At 36.0% G+C, this 16,134-nt stretch overlaps 2 pseudogenes; both read left to right on the forward strand.

Moving 5' to 3' along the window:
* Positions 1 to 3,296: 3,296 nt before the first annotated feature.
* LOC134380589 (olfactory receptor 2A2-like) lies at positions 3,297 to 4,226 on the forward strand (annotated as a pseudogene).
* A 7,411-nt stretch (positions 4,227 to 11,637) lies between these two features.
* Positions 11,638 to 12,600, forward strand: LOC134380830 (olfactory receptor 2A2-like; annotated as a pseudogene).
* Positions 12,601 to 16,134: the final 3,534 nt, after the last annotated feature.

Raw genomic sequence — 16,134 nt, forward strand, 5'->3', positions numbered from 1 at the left:
CTCATCTTGGCAACATGCTGTCTCCACATGGACTTTCAAATATCTCCAGAGTAGAAAACCTGAGAGATATCACAAGTTACAGTATTCAAACATTTAATGTTATTACAATTTTATGAGTTCGTGCATCTCTTTAGTCCTCACAAAGATGTAAGAGAGGCTGGGATTTTTAGATGTTTGAGAGGTGGTTTCCAGCGAAACTGTTACGGCAACCCTGAGAAGGAATAGATCCCCCAAATCCAAGGAGTACTTCTGTCTGAATTGTAGGTGTGTCCAATGAGGAAGGAACATAGTAACTAGAAGCAACAATTATTGAGCCCTTATGATGTTTCAGAAGATGTTCCACATGCTTTCCATGAATTATATATTTTAATACAATCATTACACTCAATTTACAGGTGTGGAGAATAAAGTTCAAATAAACTAAGTCAATGATTCCTTAATGTGGGACACCTGAAATCAGCTGAAATTGTCTGGGAGGACATACTTTGATTTTATAATAATATTATTATTATCATATATTAATTTTATTATTTTTTCTCTTGTTCTCTTGTGAGGGAACAATAGAGTTTTCCAAAGGCAATGTGACATTTGCAATTGTAACAGATTGGATGCAGGAATAAATATATAAGTTAAGCATTTTGTAAGATAGTCAATAAAGAATTTTACACTACTATAAAATAATGCTATCTTTCCACTCTATTTGGTTTTATAAAAGATAGCTATTTAAAATGAATTTGTTATACATATTATCACATAATGAGAATATTATTTTTAAATGAATTGAATGTAAATGATTTAAGATGAAGTTTTAAGTTGTAGTATGGTAAATATAATCAAATACCCACAGAAACAAAATGTCTTTGGGTCCTTGGGAATTTCTAAAGAGTAAAGCACTCTTGAAAACAGATAATAATAATTATTATTACTTTTTACTTTTCCTTTTTAAATTTTTTTATTGGTTATGAATATTCATGGGGTACAAAGCAAATTGTCATCACTCGTACCTAAGATATGGTAGCCAGATCCACACAGGCAGCATGCCCATTACCACAAATAATGATTATACTGTACGCCATGTTCCCCACCCAATTATCCCCCCAGTTATCCCTGACCTCCCTTCCCATCTCCCTTTCCCCACTCCACTTTGTTTCCCTAGGTATGTTCCTTCCCTCTGCAAGTCCAGCACGCTACTGTGGTCGTTCTTTCCTTCCTTCTTTCTCTCTCAGCTCCCACTTATGAGTGAGTACATACAGTGTTTATCCCTCTGTGCATTATTTCACTCCATGTAAGTTTCTCCAAGCTCATCCATGTTATTGCAAATGGGAGAATTCATTCTTTTTTATGGCAGAGTTGTATTCCACGGTGTATACATACCACACTTTTCATATTCAATCCTCCATCAATGGACATTTAGCTTAGTTCCATGTCTGGGCTATTGTAAACAGAGCTGCAATGAACATGGAAGTGCAGGTATACCTTCAGCATCATGATTTCTATTCCTCTGGGTATATACCCAGAAGTTACACTACTGGATTTTTATGGAGTTCTATCTGTAGTTGTTTGGGAAACCTCCATAGTGTTTTCCATAGTGGTTTTACTAATTTACAGTCCCACCAACAGTGCCGGAGTGTTCTCTTACCAGCATTTGTTATTCACTGTCTTTTTGATTATAGCCAGTCTAACTTGAGTGAGGTGGTATCTGAATGTGGTTTTAATTTGCATTTCACTGAGGACTAGTGATGTTGAGCATTTTTTCATGTATCTGTTGGCCATTTGTATGCCTTCCTTTGAAAAATGTCTGTTTAGCTCCTCTGCTCATTTTTTAATTGGGTCATTTGTTTTTTTACTGTATCATTGCTTGAGTTCTATGTATATTTTGGATATTAATCCCTTGTCAGATGCATACTTAGCAAAAATTTTCTTCCACTCTGTAGGTTGTCTTTTCACTCTGTTTCTGGTTTCCTTTGCTGTGCAGAAACTTTTTAGTTTGATATAGTCCCATTTGTTTATTTTTTCTTTTGCTGCTTGTGCTTTCGAGCTCATGTTCATAAAGCCTGTGCCCTGACCTAACTGCTGAAGTATTTCATCTATTTTTTCCCCTAGTTATTTTACAGTTTCAGGACTTATTCAAAAGTCTTTAATCCATTTTGAATTGATTTTAGCGTATAGTGAGACATGCATATCTAGTTTCATTCTTCTGCATATGGATATCCACTTTTCCCAGCATCACTTGTTGAAGAGGCAATCATTTCCCCAATGAAGATGTTTGTTGCCTCGGTCCAATATCAGATGGCTATAAGCCTGAGGAGTGACACCAGTTCTCTGCAAACTATTCCAAACAATTGAAACAGAAGCTACTCTCCCAAACTCATTCTATGAGGCCAAAATTACTCTGATACCAAAACCAGATAAAGAAACAAGAAAAAAATGAAAATTATAAGCTAATATCCTAGATGAACCTAAATGCTAAAATCCTTAACAAAATATTAGCAATCAGAATAATAAAGCTCTCTGGCAGTCAGCATCTTAGCTAAGTAATCCACATGAACATTAACAATATTAAAATTACCAGACTAATAATGGAAGGCATTAAAAAGTACACAAGATTATTTCTGCCAAAATATAAAACCTGAAAAAACTATGGAAGATCAATAAAAAAACAATAATCAGTAGCATTCAACAAAACAACTGGTCTATACTCTTCAAAAACATCAACCCCCAGGCAGCCAGAAAAAATGCTAGGTAATGATCCCAGGTAAGAATAGATTAAATAGACTATGTGAACTTGGCTAGCATCTTGGACATGAGGGACAGAAAATGCTATATTTAGAGAAGAGTATCATGTCAACATTACATTTCCTGATTTTGGTAGTGGTACTCTGGTTAAATTAGTGAATAACTGTATTGGTGGATAAAATTTAAAAGGTAAGTGCAAATTGGTATCATGGATAGAATGTTAGTCTTACATAACACAGAAAAAAATTAAATAATGCATATTTATAAGGAGAAAATAGAAAAATTAGAAAACGGAACGTATTAATATTGGTGAATCTAGATGTATTTAGGGTGTATTTAGAAGCACTGTTTATAACTCTTGATACTTATCAGAAAATTTGAATTACTTCACAATAAAATGTTAAAAACAAACAGGCAGAGAAACATGAAAAAAAAGGTCAAGCAGAAACAAGTATTAAAATTTCCTTTCAACTCACTTGGAGATAAATAGCTCCAAATTTTAATTCTCCAACTCTGACCATTTCATCTTATTTTGGACCTTTCCACATTGTCAATAAGGAATGGGGGGCAACCAGTCATGGGTCACAGAGCTCATCCTCTTGGGATTCCAGCTCAGTGCAGAGATGGAACTGCTCCTCTTCTGGGTCTTCTCCCTGTTGTATGTCTTCAGCCTGATGGCAAATGGCACGATCTTGGGACTCATCTACCTGGTCCCAGACTGCACACCCCCATGTACTTTTTCCTTTCACACCTGGCCATAATTGACATTTCCTATGCTTCCAGCAATTTACCCAGCATGTTGGAAAACCTAGCGACGCAAACAAAAAACTATGACCGTTATCACATGCATTATTGAGATGAATTTGGGTTTGACTATTGCATCTACAGAGTGCATGATTTTGGTGGCAATGTCCTATGACAGATTTGTGGCGATCTGGCATCCTCTTCAAAACACTGTCATCAGAAACTGGAGAGTGTGCACAGTCCTGGCTGTCACTTCCTGGGCATGTGGATTATTCTTGGCCCTAATAAATCTAATTCTCCTTTTTAGGCTGTCCTTCTGTGGACCTCAGGAAGTGAACCTCTTCTGTGAAACCCTATCTGTCCTCAAACTGGCTTGTGCTGACACCGGGACCAGTGAAATTTTTCTCTTTGCTGGTGGTATGTTTGTCTTAGTCGGACCCCTTTCCTTGATAATACTCTCCTACCTGCGCATCCTCTGTGCCATCCTGAAGATCCAGTCAAAGGAGGGCCGCAAGAAAGCCTTTTACACCTGCTCCTCCCACCTCTGTGTGGTTGGGCTCTACTTTGGCATAGGTATGATGGTTTACTTGGTCCTAGAAAACAGTCAACAACAGGAGCAGCAGAAAGTCCTCACCCTATTTTACAGCGTCTTCAACCCATTGCTGAACCCACTCATCTACAGTCTGAGGAACGATCAGGTGAAGGGCGCCTTCTACAGAGCACTGCGGAAAAAGAGGACCATGTGAATGAATGGATAATTTTAGTTCAGTAGATTTCTCCTCTTGAAATATTTGGCTTGCCTATTCAATAAAAATAATAAAAATTCCCCACGAAGAGGATTCATTTAAGAATGAAAAGTATTTATATTCTGGCCATGGAAATGGGAAAACATTTCATGGATATGAGTATTGTCTTAGATTGAGTAGCCATGTTAGTAAACGAGATAGCTAAATTAGAATATTTAATATTTTGGTTAAAATGATTACTTCATTTTAAAGAAACAGAAATGTGAATATATGGAGATAAAATAAATGGTTATTTTAACTGTCAGAAAGTGACATCAACACATTACTCTGGCTCATCAACTTGGACCTATGTGGCAGCTGAAAATGCTAGGTTAAAATGAGTATTATGACAGAAAACTTCCTGTGAAAACTCGAACTTTAATTGACAGCAATGTAGAGTGATGTGTTTCTAGCTCTTTACCAAACATTCAAAGAGGAATTGATACCAATTCTTTACAAACTATTCCAAAAGATTGAAACGGACGCAAATCTCCCAAACTCATTCTATGAAGCAAACATCATCCTGATACCAAAACCAGGTAAAGATATAACCATAAAAGAAAACTACAGGCTAATATCCTGGATGAAAGTAGATGCAAAGATCCTCACTAAAATACTAGCAAATAGAAAAAAGCAACAAATATGTAAAATTATTCACCACGATCAAGTGGGATTCATGCCAGGGATGCAAGGTTGGTTCAACATACGCAAATCAATAAATGTGATACACCATATTAATAAACTCAAACACAAGGACATATGATCATCTCTATAGATGCTGAAAAAGCATTTGATAAAGTTCAGCACTCATTCATGACAAAGACGCTCTATAAGCTAGGTATAGAAGGAAAGTATCTCAACATAATTAAAGCCATATATGACAAACACACTGCCAATATCCTCCTGAATGGGGAAAAGCTGAAAGCTTTTCCTTTAAGAACAGGAACTAGACAAGGATGCCCACTCTCACCACTCCTATTCAACATAGTGTTGGAAGTACTAGCCAGAGCAATCAGAGAAGAGAAGGAAATAAAGGGCATCCAGATTGGAAAAGATGAAGTCAAACTGTCCCTGTTTGCAGATGACATGATCCTATATATCCAACAGCCTAAAACCTCTGCAAAAAATGCTTGGAATTGATAAATGATTTCAGCACAGTAGCAGGATACAAAATCAACACACAAATATCAGTAGCATTTCTTTTCTCCAATAGTGAACATGCAGAAGGAGAAATCAAGAAAGCCTGCCCATTTACAATAGCCACCAAAAAAATAAAATACTTAGGAATTGAGTTAACCAAGGAGGTGAAAAATCTCTATAATGAGAACTACAAACCACTGCTGAGAGAAATTAGAGAGGATACAAGAAGATGGAAAGATATCCCTTGCTCTTGGATTGGAAGAATCAACATAGTGAAAATGTCCATACTACCCAAAGTGATATACAAATTCAATGCAATCCCCATCAAAATTCCAAAGGTAGTTTTCTCAGAAATGGAAAGAACTATCCAGACATTGATATGGAATAATAAAAGACCACGCATAGCCAAAGTAATGCTGAGCAAAAAAAATAAAGCTGGAGGCATAACACTACCCTGCTTTAAGCTATACTACAAAGCTATAATAACCAAAACAGTATGGTACTGGAATAAAAACAGACACACTGATCAATGGAATAGAATAGAGAATCCAGAAATCAACCCACATACTTACTGCCATCTGAACTTTGACAAAGGCACCAAGCCTATTCACTGGGGAAGGAACTCCCTCTTCAGCAAATGGTGCTGGGATAACTGGATATCCATATGCAGGAGAATGAAACTAGACCCATACCTCTCACCATATACTAAAATCAACTCAAAATGGATTAAGGATTTAAATATACACCCTGAAACAATAAAACTTCTTAAAGAAAACATAGGAGAAACACTTCAGGAAATAGGACTGGACACAGACTTCATGAATATGACCCCAAAAGCATGGGCAACCAAAGGAACAATAAACAAATGGTATTATATCAAACGAAAAAGCCTCTGCACAGCAAAAGAAACAATTAACAGAGTTAAAAGTCAACCAACAGGGTCGGAGAAAATATTTGTAAAATATACATCTGACAAAGGATTAATATCCAGAATATATAAGGAACTCAAACAACTTTATAAGAAGAAAGCAAGCAACCCAATTAAAAAATGGGCAAATGAGCTAAGTAGGCATTTCTCTAAGGAAAATATACAAGTAGCCTACAGACATAAGGAAAAATGCTCAACATCACTCAGCATCCGGGAAATGCAAATCAAAACCACACTGAGATACCATCCAACCCCAGTTAGGATGGCTAAAATCCAAAAGACTCTGAACGATAAATGCTGGTGAGTTTGCGGAGAAAAAGGAACTCTCATACATTGTTGGTGGGACTGCAAAATGGTGCAGCCTCTATGGAAAATGGTTGGAGCTTCCTCAAACAATTGCAGATAGATCTACCATACGACCCAGCTATCCCACTGCTGGGAATATGTCCAGAGGAATGGAAATCATCAGGTCGAAGTTATACCTGTTCCCCAATGTTCATCGCAGCACTCTTTACAATAGCCAAGAGTTGGAACCAGCACAAATGCCCATCATCAGATGAGTGGATACGGAAAATGTGGTACATCTACCCAATGGAATACTACTCAGCTATAAAAACGAATGAAATACTACCATTTGCAACAACATGGATGGACCTTGAGAGAATTATATTAAGTGAAACAAGTCAGGCACAGAAAGAGAAATACCACATGTTCTCACTTATTGGTGGGAGCTAAGAATTAATATATAAATTCACACACACACACACACACAAACCAGGGGTGGGGGGGAAGAAGATATAACAACCACAATTACTTGAAGTTGATATGACAAGCAGACATAGGGGACATTGGTGGGGGAAGGGGGGAAGGAGGAGGGAGGGAGGTTTTGGTGATGGGCAACAATAATCAGCCGCAATGTATATCGACAATATAAAATTAAAAAAAAAAAAGAAATGTGAATATATGGAGATAAAATGGTTATTTTAAATGTCAGAAAGTGACTTCAACACATTACTCTGGCTGATCACCTTGGACCTATGTGGGAGCTGAAAATGCTAGGTTAAAATGAGTATTATGACAGAAAACTTCCTGTGAAAACTCGAACTTTAATTGACAGCAATGTAGAGTGATGTGTTCCTAGCTCACTGATTGTAAGGACAATGAAATAATTGACTGAAAATCTCTAAGTTGCCTTTTGAAGGAATTCAGGAATAAAGGAGTAAAAGATGTCGAAAGCTTTAATCTATCCAGAATATAAACAATTACAAATATATTTCAAGCTGTATAGTGTAATCAAGTGAATGAAATCCATTTGAAAATGTTTAATGTTCCTGCAAGCAGGGGTTTAAGCATTTCTCTAATTTTACGTTTACAGAAATCCTCTCTTGTTTGCCTTGGGGGATAGTTTGGAAGACCCACAGTGGATGTCTTAGTTGTGGATAGTACTGAACTCCACATGTACCATGTTTTCTTCTATACATACTTACTTATGATAAAGTTTATTTCTATGAATTATGCACAGTAAGAGTTTAACAACAGTACCTAATAATAAAATAGAACAAATATTACAATATACTGCAATTAAAGTTATGTGAATATGGTCTTTGTCTGTCTCTCTTTTTTTCTGAAAATATTTATTCCTCTGTAATATATTTGGACTGTGATTGACAGTGTATAACAGAACACGGAAAGTGAACTATGGATACTGGGGCACAACTATTTTCATGGTTTATGATAATTACCAACGTGGCAGGATTGGGACATCTCTAGAGGGCCGAGCATAAAGTTTTTCTACCACTAATTTTAATGTTTGAATCAATTTAAGATGGTTTGGGATGATGCCAGGAGGTATGAGACAGCTTTGATATGAGCAACGTCATCTAAGTTTTGTAATGACAATGAGTTCTTTGCATTTTTGAAACATTATTGGGCAAAATTGGTTAACAATAATAATGGTAAAATCTTTAAAGGCTGGTTTGTACACTAATCAGGTAAAGCATTATTTAAATGAAGATATTAGAAATTCATGATATCCTTATGATAAAGTAATATAAGTATCTATAATAAAAATATACATTATTAAAAGTCCAAAGAGATATTGCTTTATAAATATGACTCTTAATTAAGAGTAATCAGAACATTTGTAGACATAGCTGTTTTGTGGTGAAAGTGGGGAATAAGCAAGGTGAGACTGAAACATCTGGGCCTATCAAAGTAAAAAAAAAAATGCTCAAAAATGTTGGGAGGATGTTAAAAGGACAGAGAAGCAAGCCTGGAGGATCCAAATAAAGAAAAGTTAAGCTTCTAAAAATAATGATAATAATAACACAAAACCATTGAATAAAAAATTTCAGCAGTCCAAACTGATGGCTGAATGATTAGATAGACAGAAAGACAAATAGATAGATAGATAGATAGATAGATGGATGGATAGATGGATAGATAAATAGATAGATGGATGGATGGATGGATAGATAGACAGACAGATAGATGAAGCATTTCTTCATATTAAAATTTCCAGCTAACAAATGTAAAAGTAATGATGTGGTTAGAACAGCACACTTACAATGATCATTATTAGTAATTAACTCAGACAAGATAATCAATGAATGCTAAAACTACTGACTACTTCCATAATGAAGAACATGATATTTATATAATAAGCATAATGGATCCCTCATAAATTAATTAGGGAACATAATAATTATATAATGGTGATGTCTGGGAGGCACAATCTTTCTCAAGTGATCCAAGTTAGTTTCACCAACAATTACACAAATTAACATATCGCACCTACTCACAATGCACTAAGAAGGACAATTTTTTCTTGTAGAAAGTTAATAATCTGAGTTAAAACATGAAGAACATTGTATACTCCCAACGGTAGGATTATTCTCCAAAAGAACTGCTGTATGATCCTCAAAATAGAACTAAAAACCACTAATGAAAGAAATTCAAAAAGACACAAGAAGATAGAGAGATATTTCATGCTCTTGGATTCGAAGAACTAATATGGCCGAAATGTCTATACTACCCAAAGTGATCTACAGATTCAGTGCAATCTCCATCAAAATACCAATGACATTCTTCAAAGAAATGGAAAAAAAAAACCAAAAAACAATCCGAACATTCATATGGATCAACAAAAGACCTCAAAGAGCAAAAAAAAAAAAAAAAAAAAACCATGAGTCATAACACTACCTGACCTCAAATTTTACTACAAAGCTATAGTAACCAAAACAGCATGGTCCTGGCATAAAAACAGGCGCTTGGGCCAGTGGATCAGAATAGACAACCCAGAAGTCATGCCTCAGGCTTACAACCATCTGATATTTGACAAAAGCAAAAAAAAAAACCCAAAAAACATACATTTGGGAAAAGACAACCTCTTTTGTAAGTGATGCTGGGAAAATTGAATATCCATATGCAGAAAAATGAAACTAGACATACACGTCTCACCATATACTAAAATCAACTCAAAATGGATTAAAGACTTAAATATAAGACCTGAAAGTGTAAAATTACTAAGGGAAAATAAAGGTGAAATACTTCAGGAACTAGGTCTGGACACAAACTTTACAAATATGAGCCTGAAAGCATACCCAAGAAGAGAAAAAATAAACAAATAGGCCTATATCAACTAAACAGCTTCTGCACAGTAAAGGAAATAATCAACAGAGTGAAACAGAAACCTACAGAATGGAAGGAAGGTTTTGCTAACTATGCATCCATGAAGGAATTAATATCCATAATATACAAGGAATTCAAGAAATTACACAGTAAAACACCAAATAATCCATTAAGAAATGGGCAAGGGAACTGAATAGACATTTTTCAAAGGAAGACATACAAATGGCAAACAGGTACAAAAAAAATGCTGAAAATCACTAATCACCAGGGAAATGCAAATTAAAACCACATTGAGATATCATCTCACCCCATTTAGACTGGCTATAATCAAAAACACAGAGAATACCAAATGCTGGCAAGGATGTGGAAAGAAGTGAACACTTATGCATTGTTGGTGGGAATGTAAGTTAGTACAACCATTATGGAAAACAGTACAGAGGTTTCTCCAACAACTACAGATAGATCTTCCATATGATCCAGCAACCCCACTTCTGGGTATATACCCAAAGGAATGGAAATCATCATGTCGAAGGGATACCTGCCCTCCTATGTTCATTGCAGCTGTGTTTACAATAGCCAAGATATGGAAGTAAAGTAAATGCCCACCAAAGGACGATTGGATAAGGAAAACATGGTATATATACACTATGGAATACTACTCTGCCATAAAAAAGAATGAAATGCTCCCATTTGCAACAACATGGATAAGGTTAGAGAAACTTATGTTAAGTGAAATGAGCAAAGCACAGAGGGGTAAATACCATATGCACTCACTCATAATTGGGTGCTAAGAGAGAAAGAAGGAAGGAAAGAAAGACCACCGTGGTGTGTTGGGCTTGCAGAGGGAGAGAACATACCTAGGGATAGAAAGTGGACTGGGAGAAACGAGGACAGGGAGGGAAATCAGGGATAATTAGTGGGATAATTAGGTGGGGGATATGGGGTATAATCATAATTTGTGGTAATGGGCATGCTGCCAGTATTTATCTGGCCATCACATCTTAGGAACGAGTGGTGACAATTTGCTTTGTACCACATGAATATTCATAATCAGTAAAAAGAAAGAAAGAAAAAAAGAATAAATAAAAGAAAAAGCACAAAAAAGACTTAGTAAATATTCCAGATGCAAGGAAACCAAAGATAGATAATATTAAGCACAATGGGTTATCTTGCATTTGGTGCTGGAGGGGTGGGAGTTGTAGGAGAGTACTGTAGATTAGAGAAAACAACCATGTTAATAGTAAATTTTCTGAGTTGATAAACAATACTGTGGTTAGAATAGTGAATGTTTTCTTTATTGGTGAAAAAAAATGAGGAATTTGGGAGTAAATGGGCATTATGTCTACACTTCTATCCCAAATGGTTCCTGTATGTAAAGAGAAACAGAATATGACAGGTGTGAAAGAAATATTATCATTTCCTGGATCCGCACTGAGGGTATATGGAAGTTCCCTCCATAATTCCTGACACATTCCTGTATGTATAAGTTTATTTCATAACAAAATGTTCAAAAGAGAAGAGTAATAAAATTTGGGTAGCTGGAAAAGATGTTAAATAGGATCAAGCATAAAAACTTTCTCTGAACTCATTCTGAGATAACTAATTTTTTTTCATTGATTCTCCAGTTCTGACCTTTCTATCACACTTCAGTCCTTGACAGACTGCCATTAAGGAATGGGTGGCAACCAGTCATGGGTCACAGAAGTCACCCTGGTGGGATTCCAGCTCAGTGCAAACATGGAGGTGCTCCTCTTCTGGACCTTCTCCCTGTTATATGTCTTCAGCCTGTTGGCAAATGGCATGCATGATCTAGGGACACATCTTTCTGGACATGAGACTGCACACCTCCATGTACTTGTTTTTCTCACAGCTGGCCATCATTGACATTTCCTACACTTCCAGCAATGTCCCCAAGATGTTTGCAAACCTGGTGAACCAGAAAAAAATAATCTCCTTTGTTCCATGCATAATGCAGACCTCCTTGTATTTGGGTTTTGCTGCTACTGAGTGCATGATCTTGGTGGCGATGTTCTATGACAGGTTTGTGGCCACCTGCCACCCTCTCCAGAAAACTGTCATCATGAACTGGAGAGTGTGCATTGTCCTTGTTTTCACCTCCTAGACATGTGGATGCATCCTGGCTCTGGTAAATGCAATTCTACTTCTAAGGTCACCCTTCTGTGGACCCCAAAAGCAAACCAACTTTTCTGCGAAATTCTGTCCATCCTAGAGCAGGCCTCTGCTGACACCTGGATCAACCAAGTGGTCTTGTTTGCTTCCTCTGTGTTTGTCTCAGTTGTAGCCCTTTGAATAATGCTTGTCTCTTACATGCAGATCATCTGGGTCATCCTAAATATCTAGTCAAAAGAAAGTCACATAAAGGCCCTCTCCACCTGTTCCTCCCAACTCTGTGTGGTTGGGTCATTATCTGGCATGGCCGAGGTGGTTTATGTGGTCCCAGATTCTAATGAATGAGAAGAGCAGGATAAAATGCTGTCCCTGTTTCACAGTCTCTTTAACCCAATACTGAACCCTCTCATCTACAGCCTAAGGAACGCTCAGGTGAAGGTCGCCTTCCACAGAGCTTTGCATAACATGTGGTCCAAGTGCCGCAGGAATGGAATGTTGGTTGGGTAGAAATTTCCTTTAAAAAATATGGTTGGTGACCCAAATATCAGAAAAAAAATTCTAATTACAAGTGCTCTGAAAATTTGGCAAAACTACAGTAAAAAAATAATATATTATTATTATTGTAATTTCCAGTATCTTCCTTACCGTCTCTACTGAAAACTCTTTATGGAGAATGAACTAAGTCTCTGGATTAAATACCAAAGTTGAAGGTCACTTCTATTTGTCATGGAAAAGGTATATTCCCCTTTATTTGTATCACACTTTTGGCATTTTGTTGCCAAATACCTCTTTTGACAGAGAAGCAAACTAAACCCAAAGTAAGCAGATACAATGAAATAATATAGATTATAGTGGATATAAATGCAATAGAGTAGAAACACAATAAATAAAATGAATAAAAACAAAAGATGGTTCTTTGAAAAGATTAACAAAATTGACAACTTTAGCTATGTTGACTGAAAAAAAAGAAGACGCAAATTACTATAGAATACTTATGTCACGATAAAAGAAATGCTCGTAGAAAAATGGATATTAAAGATGCTGCTGGTAAGAGATCAAAAGAGAGGGAAGAGCACAGCAGAGGAAACCTTTATTCCCTTTGAGAATATCTAAATAAACATAAGCAGAGTGTTGCTAGAAATATAAACATTAAAATACTTATGGTGATGGGCCGGAAGGAAATAAATAATATTTTTTTTGAACTAGAGCAAAGGGGATCTTTGCTGCATAGTGGCAGAAAACTTAGTTAAATTGTGCCTGTGTGCAGAAAGAAGACTTTGTAAACAATGATCTTGAAAATTTAGCTGATTAGATTTACAAGCAAACTGTTGAGATGGTTCCAATTTCTGTTTGTTTTTTACAGTAAAATGTGAGAGGAATGAGATAGACTGAGAAAGAAAACTTTTAAGCAAAGAAGAAACAGGAATTAATGACTTGATATAATTTCAATCTATCTAGACTGCAAAAGATGCCAAAATTTGGAGACTCTTTGTCAGGAAACATACTCTAGAGAGAAAGCCAAAGATTTTGCTGAACATTTTTTCCTAGTGGTCCCAAGAATCAAAGTTAGAGTGTTAAACTACACAGAGGGTTCTCAAGAAATTAATCATCTATTCACAGATGTCATTACCATTCTCTGCCAAAGCCAACACTAGAAATGGTAACTGGGATAGATCAATAGAGGAACCACTTGTCTAAATGGAAATATAAGAGGGACTATGTGAGACATCCATAACATTTCTGAAAATACATCAGGAGAAACACTGCCAGATTGGCCGAAAACAGATAGACAAAGGATAAAATGAAAGAAGACGGTCAGACTCCCTAGATCTACTGGCAGGAAACAGCCTGATAATACTACAAAGCTGCAAACACCTGCTACCCTTCATGAAAAGGAAGTTGGAATTAGAAGCTAGAGGAACAGATGGTTATAACCAGATCCTGATTCTCAATAGTATGCACACTGATGGATTTGAACAATTCTTGGGATGATACATGTTTTTTTCTTTCATTTTCCATTTTCTTGAATGAGAATGTCTATAACGGCCACGCTTCTGAGTAGATAATTCGTTTTCTAGTTTTACAGGTTGATGGATATAGCAGAATTTTGCCCTAGAATGAATGACACTCAGGATCTAATCTATACATGAATTAATTGATGATATTGGAGACTTTTGCATAAATAATGTTTAGGTGAGATTTTATGATTCAGTTGATGATGTAAAGGGTAAAGGCTTGAGAAGAATACGAATGAGAGAAATGAAATTTGCATGGTAGAGAGACAACAGTATTTGGCGGGCCAGAGAATGAATTCTGGCAGACAGAATACTGTCTCCCAAAGATGTCCACATCCCAATCCTGGAATTTCAGTATATGTTACTTTACATGCAAAAAGGAATTCACAGGTATCATTAAGTTAAAGATCTAGATGGTGATATTAACGTGAATTATCTGCTAGGCCTGATGTAATCACAAAGTGTTTTGTTTTTGTTTTCTTTTCTTTTGTTTATAAGATGGAAGCAGGAGAATAGAGACAATGTTCTATACTCTGGCTTTGAAGATGGAGGAAAGTGGCCATAACCTAAAGAATGCAGGGAGCCTCTGGGAGCTATACAGGGAAAGGAAATAGACTCTCTTTCAATTCCTTTTGAATCCAGAAAGAGCACAACCCTGCAAACAGATCTAGACTTTGGACCAACAGAATTATAAGATAATAAATTTGAGTTGTGATAAGCCACTATGTTTGTGCTAATATGTCTCATCAGCAATAGGAGAGAGAAATAAGGACCTTCCAAGACAAGCAAAAACAGGAAATTCAACGCAATTAAACTGTCCTCACAAAAAAGTGCTTAAGGAATAGTTATAACTGAAAATAAAAGGATTATGATTACTATCACAAAAATACAGAAAAGTATAAAACTCAGAGGTATAGGTTAATTTATAATCATATTCATAATACATATTCAGGGATGTAATGGTGCTGTGTAAAACTTTAAGTCCTCCTAGTATGCAGGTTTAAAGTCGAAAATGTTAAAAACTTAAACAGGTGCAACTAATGGCTAAGAAAAAAAAGATGAAGTTATAAATTCAGGCAACCAAAATAAAAACTGTGGGAAGGTGAAATGTCTAGAGTACTTTTATGCAATCAAAGTTAAGATTATCACCTTAAAATAGTCTATTAAAGCTAGGAGCCTCTTTACTGTGGCCCCATAGTAATCGCAAGAAAAGAAATTGCAATATATACATTAAAGACAAAGAGAAAGAAAACAAAGCTTAGCACCACAGAGGGAAAAAAACAAAATAGGAAAAAAGGTACAAAAGATTGACAAAACATTCTGAAAACAATAAACAAAATGGCAGGAGTAAGTTCATTCCAATCAGTAATGCTGAAGATAAAAGGGCTACACTTTTCAATTAAAAGATACAGAGTGGCTGAATAGAAAGGAAATAAAAAACAACAAGACCAAGCTACATGCTTCCTACAAGAGATTTATCTCACTGTTAAAGAAAAACATAGACTGAAAGTAAAAACATGGAATAAGATATTCCATGCAAATGAAAACCAGAAGCAAGCAAGAGTAGCCATATTTATATCGGATAAAATATATCCCGAGTCAAATAGTGCAAAAAGAGTCAAAGAAGGTTACTAACTTATGATAAAGGGGTCAGTTCAAAAAAAGAAAATAACAATCTTAAATATATATGCACTCAACACTGGGGTATCATAATACATGAAGCAAATATTATTAGATCTAAAGTGAGAGATACGTTGCAATACACTAACAGTAGAAAATGGTACACCCTACTTTCAATAGTGGAAAGATCTTCGAAACAATACTCAACAAACAACCATGGGACCTAAGCTAAACCACAAACCAAATAAACGTAACAGACATTTACAGAACATTCCATACAGTCACTATATAATACATGGTCTTCTCAATGGCACATGGAACAGAATCCAGAATAGATCATGTTAGACCACTAAATAAGTCGTGACAAATTAAAGATCGAAACAATATCAAGTATCTTTCGACAACA

Source organism: Cynocephalus volans, chromosome 6, assembly GCF_027409185.1.
Source record: "Cynocephalus volans isolate mCynVol1 chromosome 6, mCynVol1.pri, whole genome shotgun sequence".
Lineage (NCBI taxonomy): Eukaryota > Metazoa > Chordata > Mammalia > Dermoptera > Cynocephalidae > Cynocephalus > Cynocephalus volans.